This window comes from Schistocerca serialis, chromosome 5 (genome assembly GCF_023864345.2).
Source record: "Schistocerca serialis cubense isolate TAMUIC-IGC-003099 chromosome 5, iqSchSeri2.2, whole genome shotgun sequence".
NCBI classification, from domain to species: domain Eukaryota; kingdom Metazoa; phylum Arthropoda; class Insecta; order Orthoptera; family Acrididae; genus Schistocerca; species Schistocerca serialis.
Genome location: NC_064642.1, coordinates 47,756,613 through 47,776,866, shown reverse-complemented (window position 1 = coordinate 47,776,866; position 20,254 = coordinate 47,756,613). Strand labels below are relative to the sequence as shown.

The 20,254-nt window shown below is 43.7% G+C and overlaps 1 protein-coding gene across 2 annotated transcripts in view; it reads left to right on the top strand.

The window, feature by feature from the left end:
* The window catches only part of LOC126480925 (alpha-tocopherol transfer protein-like), a 149,458-nt gene that overhangs the window by 70,220 nt on the left and 58,984 nt on the right, over positions 1 to 20,254 (top strand). The gene's annotated exons all lie outside the window — the stretch shown is intronic.

Genomic DNA, 20,254 nt, shown 5'->3' with positions numbered 1-20,254 from the left:
AATCTGTGCGGAACACTAGCACCATTTGTTCTTCTGGAGCACTGTTCAAGTGTTTGGAACCATAATTATCTAGCCTAATAAGAGAATCGATCGAATTCGGAAACGCATGATGGGGACTACAAACGGTTGGTAAAGCCCTTACGAAAGCATACAAGAGGTGATATGCAAGGCAAAATGGTGTATTTAGAAGATATGCGATATTAGTCTTGCTGCACTTGTGCGAAAATTTAGAGAAACAACATCCGAGAAGGCATGTACGATAGTTCTATTCCCACGGACGTATACCTCGCGCATGAATCATCAGAATAAGCTTAAAAGAGACTAGAGTCGAACTGACAGTCATTGCACTGAAAAGTTGAGTTGCAACTGTATACATAGATGTAGATGTTAGGTTTTACTCGAAACAATATTTCTTACTAACATGTAGGCCTCAGAACGTCCTGATGCAGAGAATAGCTTGTGAGTGTGGACAGTTTTATGTTGGATAGACTATTAAACAGAGATATGTTTCCGACTAGAGCATGCCAGGGAAACTGCATTATACAAGAGATCAGTCCTTAAACGGAGACATAACTTCTGGGTATTATAACACAAGCGGTCAAGACTGCTCCAGCGATTTCACAGGAGAGTGTAGAGCGACCACTTCACAAAGAGACGAGCAAAACACGGGAAGGCAAGGACACGATATTTAGCTCTCTCTGCGGTGCTACATAGTACTTTGTTATTATTCTTATTTCCTCCCTTTTGCCCCATATGGACGCGGAGTGGGCTGTCTGTGGCACAATATCCTGCCTTTCAGCCAAGAGCTTTTCGTATCATACAAGAAAGAGGAGAAAACAAGCATTAGAACTGTTCGTCTTTTATAAATCAAGAATCAAAGATTAACAGCTAAAAAACGAAAATATATACATATTAAAAGTACATCGCAGGATAGTGAAATTCTTCTAAGAAAAAACACTGCAGCACTGCACTTTCAGTTACGATCTGAATGACTGGCAATGGGAGGAGAGAATATATTCCATAGGGTTCAGGGTTGTGAGTACAAAAGATAGGGATCTGTTCGGTAGGAAAACTATGGAAGTGAAGGTAGATGTTGGGATGCATAGTGGGAACACAGGAGTTGGGAAAGACACAGGCTGACTAGAGAAAAGGTAATGATAATAAGAGGAAAGGAGGCTTGATGTGGTGTGGGTAGGTGGGGAACAGTTAAAGTTGGTAGGAGGCGTAAATGTTGGGGCAGATACTATTGTCTGCTAGAGGGAGCTGGCTGGGATAGGATATGGATTGTGTGTAGGCGTGGGAGTGGTGGAACATGTTTGTAAAGGCGCAGCAGCCTATTAAGTTTGGTGATAAGAGGGGAGACATTGGGGTTATTGGCCTCTAGCTGGCAGATAATATAGGTGATGTAGAGGTGTTCAAGGTGGGTGAAGAGGGGTGGGAGTTTGATAACATAGTAGAGGAATATGTCGGGAGAAAGTTAAATGGATGTGGAAAGTGAGGCAAGGTGCATGGCATTCGAGGATTTGGAAAGTGAGATGCAGTGCATGACATTCAAGGATTTGGATGGACGTACAGAAGTTCAGTGGGGCAGAGATCCATGCAACATTTGCTTAACTGAGGATGGGTCAGATGAGGGTTTTGTAGGTGTGGAGAATAGTGGAGGGATGTAATCCTCAAGTTCAGCCTGTTAGTAGTTTCAGTCTATTGTGGGCTTTCTGTTGTATGGTTAGTAGGTGAGGTTTCCACATTGGTTGCCAGTTGAAGAGTAGCCGAAGATATTTTAGTGTATTAACTAAATAGATAGGACAGTCATAAATGGTGAGCTAAGAGTCCTGGAGCTGGAAGAAGCAGGTCGAATTATTATTACTTGGTTTTTGGGTTGGTTGATCCCAAAGTGTTATTGGTCACACCAGGAGGTAAACTGATTGAGGTGCCTTTGGAAGGATCGTTAAGATTTCTGGATGTAGGGTAGCGGGTGAGAAAAGTAGTGTCATTAGCATACTAAATGAGGTAGAATGGTGGAGATGGTTTGGACATATCAGTAGTGTACAGGACACAAAGGAGATAATGGAAAATGGAACCTTGGATCAAACCCTCAGAGGGACGGAAGGTACAGGAATGGTATTATTAACACTGATAAAGGATTTGTGATTAGATAAGAAGAATGCAATAAAGTGCACATACTTAATTGGAAGTGTGTATGTCTGGAGTTTAAAAAGGAGACAAAAGTACTATACTTAACTATAGGCTTTCTGTAGGTTGAGGGAAACAAAAACAGCGGATTTACATGAAATGGGCTTATGAAACAGGATGTAGATGAGGTGCAGGAGCTGTTTATCAGAGGATACATTTGGATGGAAGCCACACTGATTAACAAGAAGGTGATGGTGTTGGTTCTGATGTTGATGGATTCATTGGGAGAGAATGGATTCGAAAAACTGCTGAAGAACGAGGTGAGGCAAATGTGGTGATAGGAGGAGGTATCCTTTTTCTTGCAGGCTGAGAAAAAGTATGGTTTTGGAGTTTTTCCATAGTTGACTATAGTACTGTAACTTGTGGAGAGGATAATGGTGTAAACAGTTGCAAGGGTGACTATGAAGGAGACTACGTATTCTTTGAGGTGTCAGTAGATAATGCAGTTGTTTCTGTTGGGGGTGTTGCAGTTTTTGTCAAGTGCTTGTCTTATGTCATGTGCTTTGATAAGTGTCTTTAATTCTGTTTGTGGTATGTTTTATAAGCACTAGAAGCTGAGAGCCCGGGTAGGGCGGGGGGGGGGGGGCACCAGTGCTCGTGCGTTTATGGATGCTGGGAAACAGAGAGTAATCAAATTAGGGTCACTGGGGATGAGAAGAAGTCAGAGAGATAGGATGAAAAGTTGTCAGCTTTGCTCCAGTTGCCAAGTAAGAGATGGTTGTTGTGGAGGAGTAGGCATTGAGAATAGCGTTATTACCAGTGAATGCTTCCGAATACTTGGAAAGGTTAATGGGGAGTGTAGTGTTGAGTCTGGTGCATGTATGGGGCCATTCTTGACTTTTTTTGCGTTTGATATATTTATGATGCGTCTCCGAATTTGCGGGTGGCAGTGAGCATATCCCAGTCACGGGCCCACAAGAAGGAGCAGTACAAGCAATGAGTCTCTCAGAGCAGGAGAAGGGCTTGTGAAGAGTGGGCGAGGCGATGAGGATATAAGGTCTTGGTAGAAATATGGGCAGATACAGAGTTTGATATCGTCTGCTGCAGGAAGGACATGGCTTGAAGGATGTCATCAGGTTCTTGGAATGTTATGGGGTGGCTTTTAATCTGTGTCTCTATGGATTCCCAGCAGGCATTCCAGTAGGCATGTGGGAAGTCTTGGAGAACTCTTGGATAGAGATTGGGATGGGGTACAAGGGGATGAGGTAGTGTGTAGGAGATAACGTGGAGAACGATTAGATGCTCACTTCCAATTGGATTGATGACATCTGCAGTGAGGTATCGAAGCCGATTGGGACATCATCTGGGAAGGTGTTGCTTTCAGGACAAGTATGGTGAGGGATGAGCACCGTGTCACGTTCCAGGAAATATGTAAACTGCTGCCATCACTGGAGTCCTGTAAGGGATCTACTACAGATGTTGAGGTCAGCAGCAATAATAAGAGGTGAAAAATGTATGGTCAATGTGAGTGAGGAAGGCGTAGGGGATGGGATGATACAGTCAGATTAAATGGTGATGTAGGTAATGGTTAGAGTTTTGAGGAAAAGGGTAAGGACAAGATGTTCAGTGAGAGTACAGTATAGGGACTGTGGCTGAACAGGAGTGTTCCTGTGCTGGCCAATTGCAACTCTGCCTCTTGCTAGAGAAATGCGATTATCTGTACTGTGGAGGATATATAGGGAGAGGTTCGGGTGGTGTGATAGGGTTGGGTGTTGTGTTGCGACAGCATATGTATTGAAAGACGCTTATGGTGGTTAGGGAGCGGATGTTGAATCACATGATGTTGTAGTGCTGACAGGATGTTGTAGTGCTGTTGTGCCATTATAGAGACAAGAGTGGTGTATGCTAGTGAGGATCAGAGGGGGTTTAGACAAGGGTGTCGAGGTGGGTGGAGGTGAAATGGACTTGGGAGTAGGTGGCTTGGGTGTTGAGATGGAAGCTGGAGTGGGCAGCAAGCGAGATTTGTTGGTGGATGTGTGGACATTGGAATGGATGAATGTTTTGCAGTTCGATTTTCACGAATTTAGCGATTCTTCAGCAGTGAGGGGTCAGGCAGAGGAAGTTGTTGGGGTGAACAGGTGTATCACTGAGACGAATTGGGACAGTGAATTCAGGTTTGACTGGTTGATGATTGGCTTTGGCATTTGCAGAATAGGTGGGGTGGGAGTAATTGCAGGTGTTGCAGGTGGCAGGGAAATCAAGATTGGGGCACTGTTTAAGAAAATGGGAGCCTTTGCAGAGTAGAGAAATGGGTGGGTTTTTACAATCTGTGGTTTGCTGATCATTGCAGCGAAGACACTTTCGACAGTGGTAGGACTGAGGATGGGATTTAGAAGGTTCGACCTTGCGAAAGTAGTATATCAGGGCTCTCTCTTGCAACATAGCAAGTATAATACGCAGTGGTGTGTAAATGTATCCTCCACAATTTTTCTTTTTACTTGCACTTGTTAATAATAGTAAGAACACAAAGGGTTCACCGAAATTTAAAGAGAGGAATTTCATGTCACCCATAAGGCGACGTGAATAAATTGCTCACTTTGTACTCCAGTTAAGAAAAGAGGGAACACAAGAAACGACACGAGGCAGTCGAGCGTTTAGACGTTACGTATAGAAAGCGGTGAGTTGCCTAGAGCGAGAAGGCGCGAGAATAACGCAGCCGGAAGTTATGAGGGTGCGGGGTTTGAGCGGGAAAGCGAAGAACATCTCGATATTTCTAGAAACATCTTAGAGTGGGTAGACCTTCCCGTCAGCTTAAGGGCGCGCGAAATGGCTACGTTAAAAAAGGGAATCCCCTACTGGTCTGCGGTGCAGTAGATCGAGATATCGCAAGAGACACGAGATATCGTGAGAGACATAAAATAATTAAGGAATATTTAACCCTTCAGGTTAACAAGTATGTGTTTTAATAGTAATCTAAAGAAGGTAGCAGAGGACAATAGCTAATGCGGCAGATTCCTCTATCAGAGTTAATAAACTTTCATTCATTTTCAAAAGCGAGTACATTTATGCGACTAATGAGCGTGGAGCCATATATTCAGTGGAGAGATATGTTTACTAAGGTGTTGACAAGCCTGAAACGATAGGTAGCTTTTTTATTTATTCGTATGTTCCACATGCAGTATAAAAAAGGTATATAACATTAACACATGTATATAACAAGAGTACAGAAAGACAAAACTTCATGTAAAACTAACTAAATGTCAATATCTAAGTTGCTAATCCATATAAGAGCTATATCGTCAGCTTTCACGAGGTCGCTCCAAATGTCCTGATAGGAACACAAAGGGCACTCGTACGTGATGTGCTCGACTGTCGGGTTCGGAGCCCCCGAGTCACAAACCGGAGACTCTTTAGCACCCCATTTGTAACTGAGTCTGCGCATCGACCATGCCCAGTGCGAATTCTGTTCAGTTTGACTCATAGCTTCCTGTAGATTTCTCTGCCAGCAGTACCACAGTTACATTTTCGGAACAACTCACGACCTTCAGGATTTTCAATACGTTGACACTTACGACATTTAACTGTTCCCCTTGCCGTAACGGCGGGTTTCTTGAACGGAGTGTATTTCATAGTAGACTTGGTATGTCTTTTTGAATGGATAATTCCAAGTTCTCCTGTAGCTTGCAGTGTTCCCTAAGCAACTCCTCGCATCTATGGATGCGGGAGGATAGATGTTCCTCAACAAGAAAGCCAATAAAAGGGTGTTGGTCAGATTGCCCCAGTTACTAACCGCATAGTGTGGTTGAACTGGACGTCGGTAAAGTTGTTGTGGCAGCTATTTAGCCACAAGGGGGCACAATACTCGGCTGCTGAGAATACCAGCGTAGTAACAGGTCGCTAATGAGCTGACGTAGAGGCAGCGCAAGTAAATGAACGCACCGCAAAAATGTTCGTTTCCGAAGTATTGTAGTACGTTTGGAGTACTATCGCTTTTCGAACACTGCTCTGAGTGTCCGAAAAAGCACCTGAGTAGTGAGAGGTTACTCCGCAACTATTACGGTACACGCCGTTTTATGTACGAGCAGGAAGTGACTTTGAACGTGTGAGCAAGTACTATTTCCAACTGTGACTATTATTGGAACGACAGTAGGACAGCGTTCTCGAGTCATTAAGCTGGCTCAACATGGTGGCTGAGTGATTTCAGCGCACGGCTTTGGTTTACGAGATTTCTGATGATGTATCTTCAAAGTTTAACCAGGAGATGTTCAACTGGTTGTGTGGTGGATCGGTTCCAAACACTCGAACAGTACTCAAGTGGAGGTTGTGCTAGGGTTCTATATGTGGTCTCCTTTACAGATAAATCACACATTCCCAAAATTCTTCCAATAAACCGAAGCCGAGCGTTCGCTTTCCCTACTGAAATCCTCAAAAGCTCGTGCCATTTAATGTCACTTTGCAACTTTAATCCCACATATTGAAACGAGGCGACTGTATCAGGAAGGGCACTACTAATGCTGCAATCGAACGTTACAAGTTTGTTTTTCCTATTCATCTGCATTAACTTACATTTTTCGATGTTTTTGATTGGCCGTGATTCATCACAAGATATCTTGTATCCTCCTGCAGTCACTCAAAGACGACTCCTCACCATACACTACAGCATCATCAGTAAGCAATCGCAGATCGCTACCCACTTGTCCACATGATGCTTTATGTATACAGGCTGGTCCATTGATCGTGACCGGGCCAAATATCTCACGAAATAAGCGTCAAACGAAAAAACTAGAAAGAACGAAATTCGTCTAGCTTCAAGGGGGAAACCAGATGGCGCTATGGCTGGCCCGCTAGATGGCGCTGCCGTAGGTCAAACAGATATCAACTGCGTTTTTTTAAAAATAGGAACTCCCATTTCTTATTACATATTCGTGTAGTACGTAAAGAAATATGAATGTTTTAGTTGGACCACTTTTTTTGCTTTGTAATGTCGCTGTAATAGTCACAAACATATGGCTCACAATTTTAGAAGAACAGTTTGTAAGAGGTAGGTTTTTTAAATTAAAATACAGAATGCAGGTACGTTTGAACATTTTATTTCGGTTGTTCCAATGTGATACATGTACCGTTGTCAACTTACCATTTCTGAGAACGCATGCTGTAACAGCGTGATTACCTGTAAATACCACATTAATGCAATAAATGCTCAAAATGATGTCCGTCAACCTCAATGCATTTGGCAATACGTGTAACGACATTCCTCTCAACAGCGAGTACTTCGCCTTCCGTAATGTTCGCACATGCATTGACAATGCGCTGACGTATGTTGTCAGGCGTTGTCGGTGGATCACAATAGCAAATATCCTTCAAGTTTCCACACGGAAAGAAATCCGGGGACGTCAGATCCGGAGAAAGTGCGGGCCATGGTATGGTGCCTCGACGACCAATCCACCTGTCATGAAATACACTATTCAATACCGCTTCAACCGCACGCGAGCTATGTGCCGGACATCCATCATGTTGGAAGTACATCGCCATTCTGTCATGCAGTGAAACATCTTGTAGTAACATCGGTAGAACATTACGTATGAAATCAGCATAAATTGCACCATTTAGATTGCCATCCACAAAATGGGGCGCAGTTATCCTCCCTCCCATAATGCCGTACCATACATTAACCCGCCAAGGTCGCTGACGATCCACTTGCCGCAGCCATCGTGGATTTTCCGTTGTCCAATAGTGCATATTTTGCCAGATTATGTTACCGCTGTTGGTGAATGACGCTTCGTCGCTAAATAGAACGCGTGCAAAAAATCTGTCATCGTCCCGTGATTTCTCTTGTGCCCAGTGGCAGAACTGTACACGACGTTCAAAGTCGTCGCCATGTAATTCCTGGTGCACAGAAATATGGTATGGGTGCAATTGATGTTGATGTAGCATTTCAACACCCACGTTCTTGACATTCCCGATTCTCGCGCAATTTGTCCGCTACTGATGTGCGGATTAGCCGCGACAGCAGCTAAAACACCTACTTGGGCATCATCATTTGTTGTAGGTCGTGGTGGACGTTTCACATGTGGCTGAACACTTTCTGTTTCCTCAAATAACGTAACTATCCAGCGAACGGTCCGGACACTTGGATGATATCGTCCAGGATACGGAGCAGCATACATAGCACACGCCCGTTGGGCATTTTGATCACAATAGCCAAACATCAACATGATATCGACCTTTTCGACAATTGGTAAACGGTCAATTTTAACACGGGTAATGTATCACGAAGCAAATACCGTCCGCACTGGCGAAATGTTACGTGATACCACGTACTTATACGTTTGTGACTATTGCAGCGGCATCTATCACAAAGCGAGAAAAGTTTTCCTACTAAAACATTCATATTTCTTAACGTACTAAACGAATATGTAATAAAAACTGGGGCTTCCTATTTTAAAAAACGCAGTTGATAGCCGTTTGACCTATGACAGCGCCATCTAGCGGGCCAGCCATAGTGCCATCTGGTTTCCCCCTTCAAGCTGGACGAGTTTCGTGCTTTGCAGTTTTTTCGTTTGATATTTCGCCCCGTCACGATCAATGGACCACCCTGTATAGAAAATAGTAGCGGTCATGTCTCACGCTGCTTACGATATCCTTGCCTCCAATGAACCCTCGCTCTCTCGTATTGACGAAGTCTCGGAACCTTTTCCATATGGTCATACCTCCGTCCATACAGGAGTTAGTGCGATGGTCAAACGACGGTATACTTACACAGTTCTCCTGTGTGAACAATTTCTTATACGTGAAATTTAAAACTTCGGTTTCCTTTTTCTACCTTTTACTGCTGCACCAGACTGTTCAACGAGTGGCGATGGAAGCCTTAGACCTGCTCAGTGATTTTACATAGACGACGGTAACGAGCTGTGGTGAGGTTGCGGACGATGAGAATGTCTTCGATGTGGCAGGGACGGCAGCAGCGATATCCGGGACGATGCATTGGCGACGACATGTAGAAGGAGGCGGTGGAGACGACAAACAGATGGAAGTGGCGGCAGCGATGGCGGCGAAGATGGAGGCGGTGACAGCAGCGGCGGCGATGAGAGGACGGTTGATGGTTGACATCGTCGACAGCGGCGGTGACGGGGCAGCGGTGAGATGGAGATTGTGGCAATGACGATGATCCTCAAAACAAGCCGACGACGAACACACACACACACACACACACACACACACACACACACACACACACACAGCAGAAGTACCGATGTGGGAAGTAAGATACACAGAAGAAAGTCTCGACTATACAATGAAATTACACAGAAGGGTACAATCCAAAGCATAGTGGAGTACCCCCACCAGTCTATGTCACAAGAAGATGGGCAAGAAGCGAACTAGTGCTAGGGAGTACCCTAGCTGATCTAAATGACTGGTGCTGGAAAAGGTCACATGTTACACTACGAGGCATGTTCAGAATGTAAGTGTACTAAATTATTACTGGTTTTTTTTTTTTTTTTTTTTTTTTTTTTTTTTTTACTGGGTACTATTGATAAACATGTTGACTGTGGTGTCACCGCCAGACACCACACTTGCTAGGTGGTAGCCTTTAAATCGGCCGCGGTCCGTTAGTATACGTCGGACCCGCGTGTCGCCACTATCTGTGATTACAGACAGAGCGTCGCCACACGGCAGGTCTAGAGAGACTTCCTAGCACTCGCCCCAGTTGTACAGCAGACTTTGCTAGCGATGGTTCGCTGACAAAATACGCTCTCATTTGCCGAGACGGTAGTTTAGCATAGCCTTCAGCTACGTCATTTGCTGCGACCTAGCAAGGCGCCATATTCAGTTACTATTGATATTGTGAATCATGTACCGTCAAGAGCGACGTTCATCATCAATGGATTAAAGTTATGTATTCCACCAGCTACGTCCGTTTTTCTAAATTCTAATTTCCTTGTCCTGTTCCAAACCTCACGCCAGCCTGCGTGAGCTAAAACGCGTGCCTTTCGGCCTCCTCTACTAACACGGTGTTGGCTCTCCTGCCAACCACAACATTGACTATTTTTAAACATAATTGCCATTCCGCTCATTGCGTGTGATGAGCCATGATACAAACTTTTTTGTGCCCTCCTCGAAGAACTCTCCTGCCAGCTTCTTCCCCCAATTCAGATTCTCTGTCTGCACCTGCTCCTTGGATGAAAATTTAATGCCACTCATGTACGCCTTCAGGTTCAAATGGCTATGAGCACTATGGGACTTAACATCTGAGGTCATCAGTCCCCTAGAATTTAGAACTACTTAAACCAAACTAACCTAAGGACAACACACACATCCATGCCCGAGGCAGGATTCGAACCTACGACTGTAGCGGTCACGCGGTTCGAGACTGAAGCGCCTAGAAACGCTCGGCCTCACCGGCCGCACGCCTTCAAGGAGAAGAGAAGATGATAATCTGAAAGTGCGCAGTCAGAAGAATATGGGCGGGGGGGAGGGGGGAGGGTTATCAAAAACATCCCAACTAAATGAGTCCAAGAGCGCCTTGGTAGCTAAGGCTGTATGAGGACTGGAATTGTCGTGCAACAATCACGTCCTGTCGTCAGCATTCCCCTTCCTTTCTTTTGACGGGCCCTTTTCAGTTTTGTTAGAGTTCAAATGGTTCAAATGGCTTCTGAAGTCATCAGTCCCCTAGAACTTAGAACTACTTAAACCTAACTAACCTAAGGACAACACACACATCCATGCCCGAGGCAGGATTCGAACCTGCGACAGTAGCCGTCTCGCGGTTCCAGACTGTAGCGCCTAGAACCGCTTGGCCACCCCGGCCGGCTTTGTTAGGGTCTTACAATATCGTTGTGCATTGATTTCTCCTCCTGAGGCAAAAATGGTGCCTTTTTGGCCCCAAAACAATGAAGATATGGTTATTTGCCCGAAATTGTGGTCTTGAATTCCTTGGAAGTGGAGCACACTTCTCTCATCAGCATTTCCCTCATTTTGTTTTGAATGCTCCATTTAAGTTTCCTTAGGGTCGCACAAATCGGGTTCCGCTGGATAGGTCAGGAGTCCACTACACGCAACAAGCGGCTACACGGGTAGCAGGGGTTGTGTGGCGTGGGCTGGGCGGTTTTTTAGGTTAGATGGCCTTGGGCAAGTACAGAAAGGGCAACAGCCTCAACGGGTGCGGGGCAAAGTCAGGACATGCGGGGAACAAGCAGCAATCGGTATTCTAATTGTCAACTGTCGAAGCTGCGTTGGTAAAGTACCGGAACTTCAAGCGCTGATAGAAAGCACCGAAGCTGAAATCGTTATAGGTACAGAAAGCTGGCTTAAGCCAGAGATAAATTCTGCCGAAATTTTTACAAAGGTACAGACGGTGTTTAGAAAGGATAGATTGCATGCAACCGGTGGTGGAGTGTTCATCGCTGTTAGTAGTAGTTTATCCTGTAGTGAAGTAGAAGTGGATAGTTCCTGTGAATTATTATGGGTGGAGGTTACACTAAACAACCGAACTAGGTTAATAATTGGCTCCTTTTACCGACCTCCCGACTCAGCAGCATTAGTGGCAGAACAACTGAGAGAAAATTTGGAATACATTTCACATAAATTTTCTCAGCATGTTATAGTCTTAGGTGGAGATTTCAATTTACCAGATATAGACTGGGACACTCAGATGTTTAGGACGGGTGGTAGGGACAGAGCATCGAGTGACATTATACTGAGTGCACTATCCGAAAATTACCTCGAGCAATTAAACAGAGAACCGACTCGTGGAGATAACATATTGGACCTACTGATAACAAACAGACCCGAACTTTTCGAATCTGTATGTACAGAGCAGGGAATCAGTGATCATAAGGCCGTTGCAGCATCCCTGAATATGGAAGTTAATAGGAATATAAAAAAAGGGAGGAAGGTTTATCTGTTTAGCAAGAGTAATAGAAGGCAGATTTCAGACTACCTAACAGATCAAAACGAAAATTTCTGTTCCGACACTGACAATGTTGAGTGTTTATGGAAAAAGTTCAAGGCAATCGTAAAATGCGTTTTAGACAGGTACGTGCCGAGTAAAACTGTGAGGGACGGGAAAAACCCACCGTGGTACAACAACAAAGTTAGGAAACTACTGCGAAAGCAAAGAGAGCTCCACTCCAAGTTTAAACGCAGCCAAAACCTCTCAGACAAACAGAAGCTAAACGATGTCAAAGTTAGCGTAAGGAGGGCTATGCGTGAAGCGTTCATTGAATTCGAAAGTAAAATTCTATGTACCGACTTGACAGAAAATCCTAGGAAGTTCTGGTCTTACGTTAAATCAGTAAGTGGCTCGAAACAGCATATCCAGACACTACGGGATGATGATGGCATTGAAACAGAGGATGACTCGCGTAAAGCTGAAATACTAAACACCTTTTTCCAAAGCTGTTTCACAGAGGAAGACCGCACTGCAGTTCCTTCTCTAAATCCTCGCACAAACGAAAAAATGGCTGACATCGAAATAAGTGTCCAAGGAATAGAAAAGCAACTGGAATCACTCAATAGAGGAAAGTCCACTGGACCTGACGGGATACCAATTCGATTCTACACAGAGTACGCGAAAGAACTTGCCCCCCTTCTAACAGCCGTGTACCGCAAGTCTCTAGAGGAACGGAGGGTTCCAAATGATTGGAAAAGAGCACAGATAGTCCCAGTCTTCAAGAAGGGTCGTCGAGCAGATGCGCAAAACTATAGACCTATATCTCTTACGTCGATCTCTTGTAGAATTTTAGAACATGTTTTTTGCTCGCGTATCATGTCATTTCTGGAAACCCAGAATCTACTATGTAGGAATCAACATGGATTCCGGAAACAGCGATCGTGTGAGACCCAACTCGCCTTATTTGTTCATGAGACCCAGAAAATATTAGATACAGGCTCCCAGGTAGATGCTATTTTTCTTGACTTCCGGAAGGCGTTCGATACAGTTCCGCACTGTCGCCTGATAAACAAAGTAAGAGCCTACGGAATATCAGACCAGCTGTGTGGCTGGATTGAAGAGTTTTTAGCAAACAGAACACAGCATGTTGTTATCAATGGAGAGACGTCTACAGACGTTAAAGTAACCTCTGGCGTGCCACAGGGGAGTGTTATGGGACCATTGCTTTTCACAATATATATAAATGACTTAGTAGATAGTGTCGGAAGTTCCATGCGGCTTTTCGCGGATGATGCTGTAGTATACAGAGAAGTTGCTGCATTAGAAGATTGTAGCGAAGTGCAGGAAGATCTGCAGCGGATAGGCACTTGGTGCAGGGAATGGCAACTGACCCTTAACATAGACAAATGTAATGTATTGCGAATACATAGAAAGAAGGATCCTTTATTGTATGATTATATGATAGCGGAACAAACACTGGTAGCAGTTACTTCTGTAAAATATCTGGGAGTATGCGTACGGAACGATTTGAAGTGGAATGATCATATAAAACTAATTGTTGGTAAGGCGGGTACCAGGTTGAGATTCATTGGGAGAGTGCTTAGAAAATGTAGTCCATCAACAAAGGAGGTGGCCTACAAAACACTCATTCGACCTATACTTGAGTATTGCTCATCAGTGTGGGATCCGTACCAGGTCGGGTTAACGGAGGAGATAGAGAAGATCCAAAGATGAGCGGCGCGTTTCGTCACTGGGTTATTTGGTAACCGTGATAGCGTTACGGAGATGTTTAATAAACTCAAGTGGCAGACTCTGCAAGAGAGGCGCTCTGCATCGCGGTGTAGCTTGCTCGCCAGGTTTCGAGAGGGTGCGTTTCTGGATGAGGTATCGAATATATTGCTTCCCCTTACTTATACTTCCCGAGGAGATCACGAATGTAAAATTAGAGAGATTAGAGCGCGCACGGAGGCTTTCAGACAGTCGTTCTTCCCGCGAACCATACGCGACTGGAACAGGAAAGGGAGGTAATGACAGTGGCACGTAAAGTGCCCTCCGCCACACACCGTTGGGTGGCTTGCGGAGTATCAATGTAGATGTAGATGTAGAAATCGTTGTGCATTGATAGTCTCCCCAAAGGCAGAAACTCGACCAAAATAATGCCTTTGTGGTCCCAAAACATTAAGCCCAGGATCTTTTTGCCTTAAATGGTGGTTTTGAACTTTTTGGCACGGAAACTGGTGTGACGCCACTGTGATCACTGTCTTTTTGTCGCAGGCGTGTAATGAGCCACCCACGTTTCATCCTCAGTGAGACTAGAGCCCAGAAAGCCCTCACCTTGTACTTCAAGTCGCTCAAGAAATATGCGGGCAGTAATGTCCTGAATTTTCTTGTGCTGCTCTGTCAGCTGTTTTGGGACCCATCTTCCGATATCCCAACGTTTGTGCGAGCGTCTTGTACAAGAGAGTTTTGAAGAGTCGTGGAAACATTGCAGAAATTTCATCCACTGTCCATCGGCGGTGTTCATGAACAGCTTCCTCGATTTTTTGCATCAAATCTTCAGCTAAAACGGAAGGTCCTCCACTCCACTGTATGTCTCGGACATATGTTCTGCCTCCAATAAACTCCCTACTCCATTTGAACCCGCTGGATCTGTTCATAACACCTTAGGCGTAAACCATTTCGATTCACGAAAAAATTTCGGTAGGTGCTATTCCTTCTGCAAGTAGGAAGCAGCTCATAGTGAGTGGGTCGCACTTGGCGGGATTTTTGACCGGCGTCTTTCACGCAACTGGACACTACAACGTGAGTTCACATACTGCCATTCTCCTGGGGTCAGGGATTCCCGCTCCCCCCTCCCCTTTACCATTCAGTGTTGCCAACCCTCAAAAAACAAAAAACAAGAAAACGACAGCCCATTATCGTCACAGTACACTTACTTTCTGAAAATGTCTGGCTGGTATTAACTGTCCTATTTTATCTGGTCACTGTGTGCATATTCTGAAAACTAGAGAGTTTCATTTTGTAAAGTATGTAACAATATACGTATTACAAACGGTATGATTTGTCAGAACCCATTTTCGTTTTATCGATTGGCAACATGTTTCAGCAGCACGGCCATTCTGACGTAAGGGAGACGCCAGTACGGCTACTAGTTGTGTGCAAGCCTACTACATCTAGCGGCAGTAGTACGAGTTAACGAAGTAAAAAATCACACACACGAATGTGTTACTGGAAGGTGCAACAATTTAGCTCCAAAGATTTGAATGAATCAGCCGTGTTCTGAATTCTGGTTTATATGACAGTTATTAACGATTAAGATGCTTAGCACCTAAATTATGTTGTATATAAAACAGATCATTAAAGGTTGTTGTCAAAATATGTATGTAATAAAAGAGAGAGTAATGGCTATAAAGAAATATCACATCACTTACGGGTTTTAGCGCTGGACAAAAGACGCGATACAATCCCGCATTTTCATTAGTCTTTTTTTTGTGAATCTTGGCGGAAAGTTGCTGTGTGAACGTTCTGTGGGCAGGCGGAGTAAGCCTTAGAAAACTGTGTAAACTCCTACTTTTGGTATCGGTGTTTATATAGTAGCTGTGCATCATCGTGATGGAATATTTTGGCTCAACTTCTGCAAGTAATTAAAAAGGCTAGTGCTGCAACGGTGAAATAGACAAGTAAGGCATCTTGTGGATGGCGGTTGGCTGTTGGTACAAAGAATTCAGCAGCTTATATGTGTTGCAAGCTGTTACATGGAAACAAGTATTTAATGGATACAGCTGTGTGTTACGTATCATTTCTAAGAGAGGCAAATTAACTGCTACTGAAGCAACTACACATTGAAGTTTTTGTTAGTGTACCTGTTGTGCAATCAATAGACACGTTGTCAGGAAGTTATTACCAAAGTTGAGTTTTCTTTTCGTGAAGCCAACCTCTTTGAAGTGTGGTACGGTATTTCGAATAATTACTGGTACTGTTTTGTTCACTGAAAATGGTGTTACGTGTTTCATTACGTAAGTAGCGAGTGCAATCCAAATTATATATTCCCTGTGCCTGTAATACGTTTCCATATTCAACAATTCCAATAGAAGGCTGATATTATTTACAATGAATTTATTCCAAAAGCAACTAATGCAACGTATCCTCTAAACAGAAACTCAGCTTCCTGTAGAAAACGTACCAATCTATATAAAAACAAATTCTCTCTCGGACGTTTGTCTCTGAACTCTCCGTTCTCCCAAACGTGTAGATTACACGTATCTCCTAATTATTTTGGAATTTCTCTGTATCTGATACGTTTCTGTGTAGCTAAGGGTGTATTAAACCACACGAAAACTGATCGTAACTGATTCTTCCAGACCACTTATTTTCATTATGAATGTCACGCAATAAGCCGTCATGGGCTGGATCACCTGTATGTGAGTGTTACAGTCGCTGCTAAAAGACGGTGCGCATCAAGTGCTGGTCAGCTGAAGTAAGTGGCTATATCGTTCTTCACTATAACTGTTAAACATTAACAGTTGTTGATTGGCGACTCCATGGAGTCCTGTGTGCACAACGACCATGTATGTTAAATTAAAAGGAAGGTGAGCGTTGACTGTAATATTGATGTTTTATTGATACCAGAATCGATTTTCGATCACATAGTGATCATCTTCAGTGCTGTGGTGTACAAATTAAACTCAGACACTGGTATCAAGTTATCAATAACCGAAACTGAGAAGCGATCACAGTAACTGGAGCTGCTTCAGTTATTGTGATCGCTTCTCAGTTTTGGTTATTGATGACTTGTTACCAGTGTCTGAGTTTAATTTGTACACCACAGCACTGAAGATGACCACTATGTGATCGAAAATCGATTCTGCTATCAATAAAACACCAATATTACGGCCAACGCTCACCTTCCTTTTAATTTAAATTAACGGTTGTGTGTTATTTCGTAGTTATTTTGACACTTCATCTGCAACTACCTTACACCACGCCCATTTGTTTTGACAACAGAAAACATGGCTGAAAGTCATTCAGTCTGCTTCACTGCCTGGCTTTGTTGCTTCCCTATGGTATTCTGTTTGTTTACTGTATAAAGATGGCAGCAGCAACTATCCGACACACTCGACACTTGTCAAGTATTGAGGCGCGTTTTTCCGAAAACTTGCAAATGTAAATCGCTCGACGCGGCTGTAATACGGTCGAGATAATTTTTCTAACATGTATCACTGCAAGACCATTACATCGTCATATTTAACAACTTATATATGAATAGCTATTAACTACTGAACTGCCATTTTGATTATGTCAGTTACTTAAAGTAAGTTAACTTTTGCGCTTTTGGTCATCGTTTCTTGTGGTAATGGAAGTATTATGCTTCATTCGGAATAACGTAAACGCCAAAACCGTTCATTGGGGCAATATTCCTAGCTCACTCTCTTTCCAGAAAGAATCGGATCATGAAATAAATTACTTTAAAATAATTTCCATGTCACTTGTATTCTTCATACTTATATTGTAGATGATGTTGCCATTTAATAGTTGATTAAAGCAAATCCGTACATGTTATAAAAATGTTTGCGTGTTTTCAACATCTCCTCCTAAACCACTGCACTGATTTCAACCAAATTTGGTGCACATATCCCTTACTGTCTTGTAACAATCGCTGCGGGGATGAGAATCACGTACCTATCATATAATTTGGAAGATATGACGTCATAAACAATGAGATAAGTGAAAAATTGTCGCATTACCCATGATGTTTAAATTTATTACTTCTGTGCTACAAAATCTACACTACTGGCCATTAAAATTGCTACACCACGAAGATGACGTGCTACAGACGCGAAATTTATCCGACAGGAAGAAGATGCTGTGATACGCAAACGATTAGCTTTTCAGAGCATTCACACAACGTTGGCGCCGGTGGTGACTCCTACAACGTGCTGACATGAGGAATGTTTCCAACCGATTCCTCATACACAAACAGCAGTTGACCGGCGTTGCCTGGTGAAACTTTGTTGTGATGCCTCGTGTAAGGAGGAGAAATGCGTACCATCACGTTTCCGACTTTGATAAAGATCGGATTGTAGCCTGTTGCGGTTTATCGTATCGCGACATTGCTACTCGTGTTGGTCGAGATCCAATGACTGTTAGCAGAATATGGAATCGGTGGGTTCAGGAGGGTAATACGGAACGCCGTGCTGGATCCCAACGGCCTCGTATCACTAGCAGTCGAGATGACAGGCATCTTATCCGCATGGCCGTAACGGATAACGGATCGTGCAGCCACGTCTCGATCCCTGAGTCAACAGATGGGGACGTCTGCAAGACAACAACCATCTGCACGAACAGTTCGACGACGTTTGCAGCAGCATGGACTATCAGCTCGGAGACCGTGGCTGCGGTTACCTTTGACGCTGCGTCACAGACAGGAGCCCCTGCGATGGTGTACTCAACGACGAACCTGGGTGCAAAACGTCATTTTTTCGGATGAATCCAGGTTCTGGTTACAGCTTCATGATGGTCGCATCCGTGTTTGGCGACATCGCGGTGAACGCACATTGGAAGCGCGTGTTTGTCATCGCCATACTGGCGTATCACCCGGCGTGATGATATGGGGTGCCACTGGTTACACGTATCGGTCACCTCTTGTTCGCATTGACAGCACTTTTAACAGTGGACGTTACATTTCATGTGTGTTACGACCCGCGGCTCTATCCTTCATTCGATCCCTACATTTCAGCAGGTAAATGCACGACCGCATGTTGCAGGTCCTGTACGGGCCTTTCTGGATACAGAAAATGTTCGACTGCTGCCCTGGCCAGCACATTCTCCAGTTCTCTCACCTATTAAAAACGTCTGGTCAACGGTGGCCGAGCAACTGGCTCATGACAATACGCCAGTCAGTACTCTTGATCAACTGTGGCATCGTGTTGAAGCTGCATGGGCAGCTGTACCTGTACATGCCATCCAAGCTCTGTTTGACTCAATGCCCAGGCGTATCAAGGCCGTTATTACGGCCCGAGGTGGTTGTTATGGGTACTGATTTCTCAGGATCTATGCATCCAAATTGCGCGAAAATGTAATCACATGTCAGTTCTAATATAATATATTTGTCCAATGAAGACACGTTTATCATCTGTATTTCTTCTTGGTGTAGCAATTTTAATGGCCAGTAGTGTATTCGGAATAAGTTTAGCGGACAATATCCTTATATGTCACTGAATGTACTTACAAAATTATAACATTGTATGACATACAGATCAGGAGATATGACGTCATAAACACTGAGCTGCCTTAAAAAGGGCTTCATCATGCATCATTTTTAAATTTATTACTTCTTTGCTACTAACTCTATATATTTCGCAGACAGTATCCACACACGCTGGTGAATGTACTTATACAAATTTTATCATTCTACGACATATAGTTCAAGAGGCATGACGTCCTCAACACTGAGAGGCGTGAAAAAATGTCGCAAGATGTATGAAGTTTTCATACATTTATTGTTTACTGCTAAGATACTCCTACAGTCAAGTCAGCTTACGGAAATCCCTGACACCAGGCAGCGCTTTCGACAGCTTTCAGCTGCGAAACGCAGACAGCTGCAAGCGAGAACAGTCGAAGTCTATACAGGTATGCTGAGGCGTTGCCATAGAGGCGTTTACAAAATCGTGTTGTTGACACGGGAAGGAGCTGCTCCCAGAGTACACAAACAGTCTGGGATATTGCACCACATGCACAGTTCATTTCTGTTTTCGCTTCTAATAGAAAACTACCTAAATGAAGATCCAGGAAATGCCAGTTTGTCAGCTAGTACGCCTATAATTTTTTATTCTGATTGGTAAATATTGCAACTTTCGTCGCAAATTGTTATTGTACATAACCTTTTGCAGGGATGTGTCACTGTAACAAAAGCAGTATTTGTCCAGCAATCTCGTCTATTATATTTTTCCAGTTTGTAACGTGATACGTTATCTCTGTCCTTTATAAAATGGAGCTTGAGAATAATTTTCATTTGGAAATATTTAATTCGAGATTTTACTGTGGCATACATCAAGAGTAGGCCTAATTAATTACACTCTTCCAGTGCCTATTTGTTCGTGTGCTTGCCTGCTTTGCGTGGTGTTTTAGCTGAAACGTATTTTCTGCATTTAGAAACCTGAACAGGTTAATTTCATGATGTCGATGCCTCAGACCTAACTTCTAATGCCTGCTATTAGTCCATCACATTAT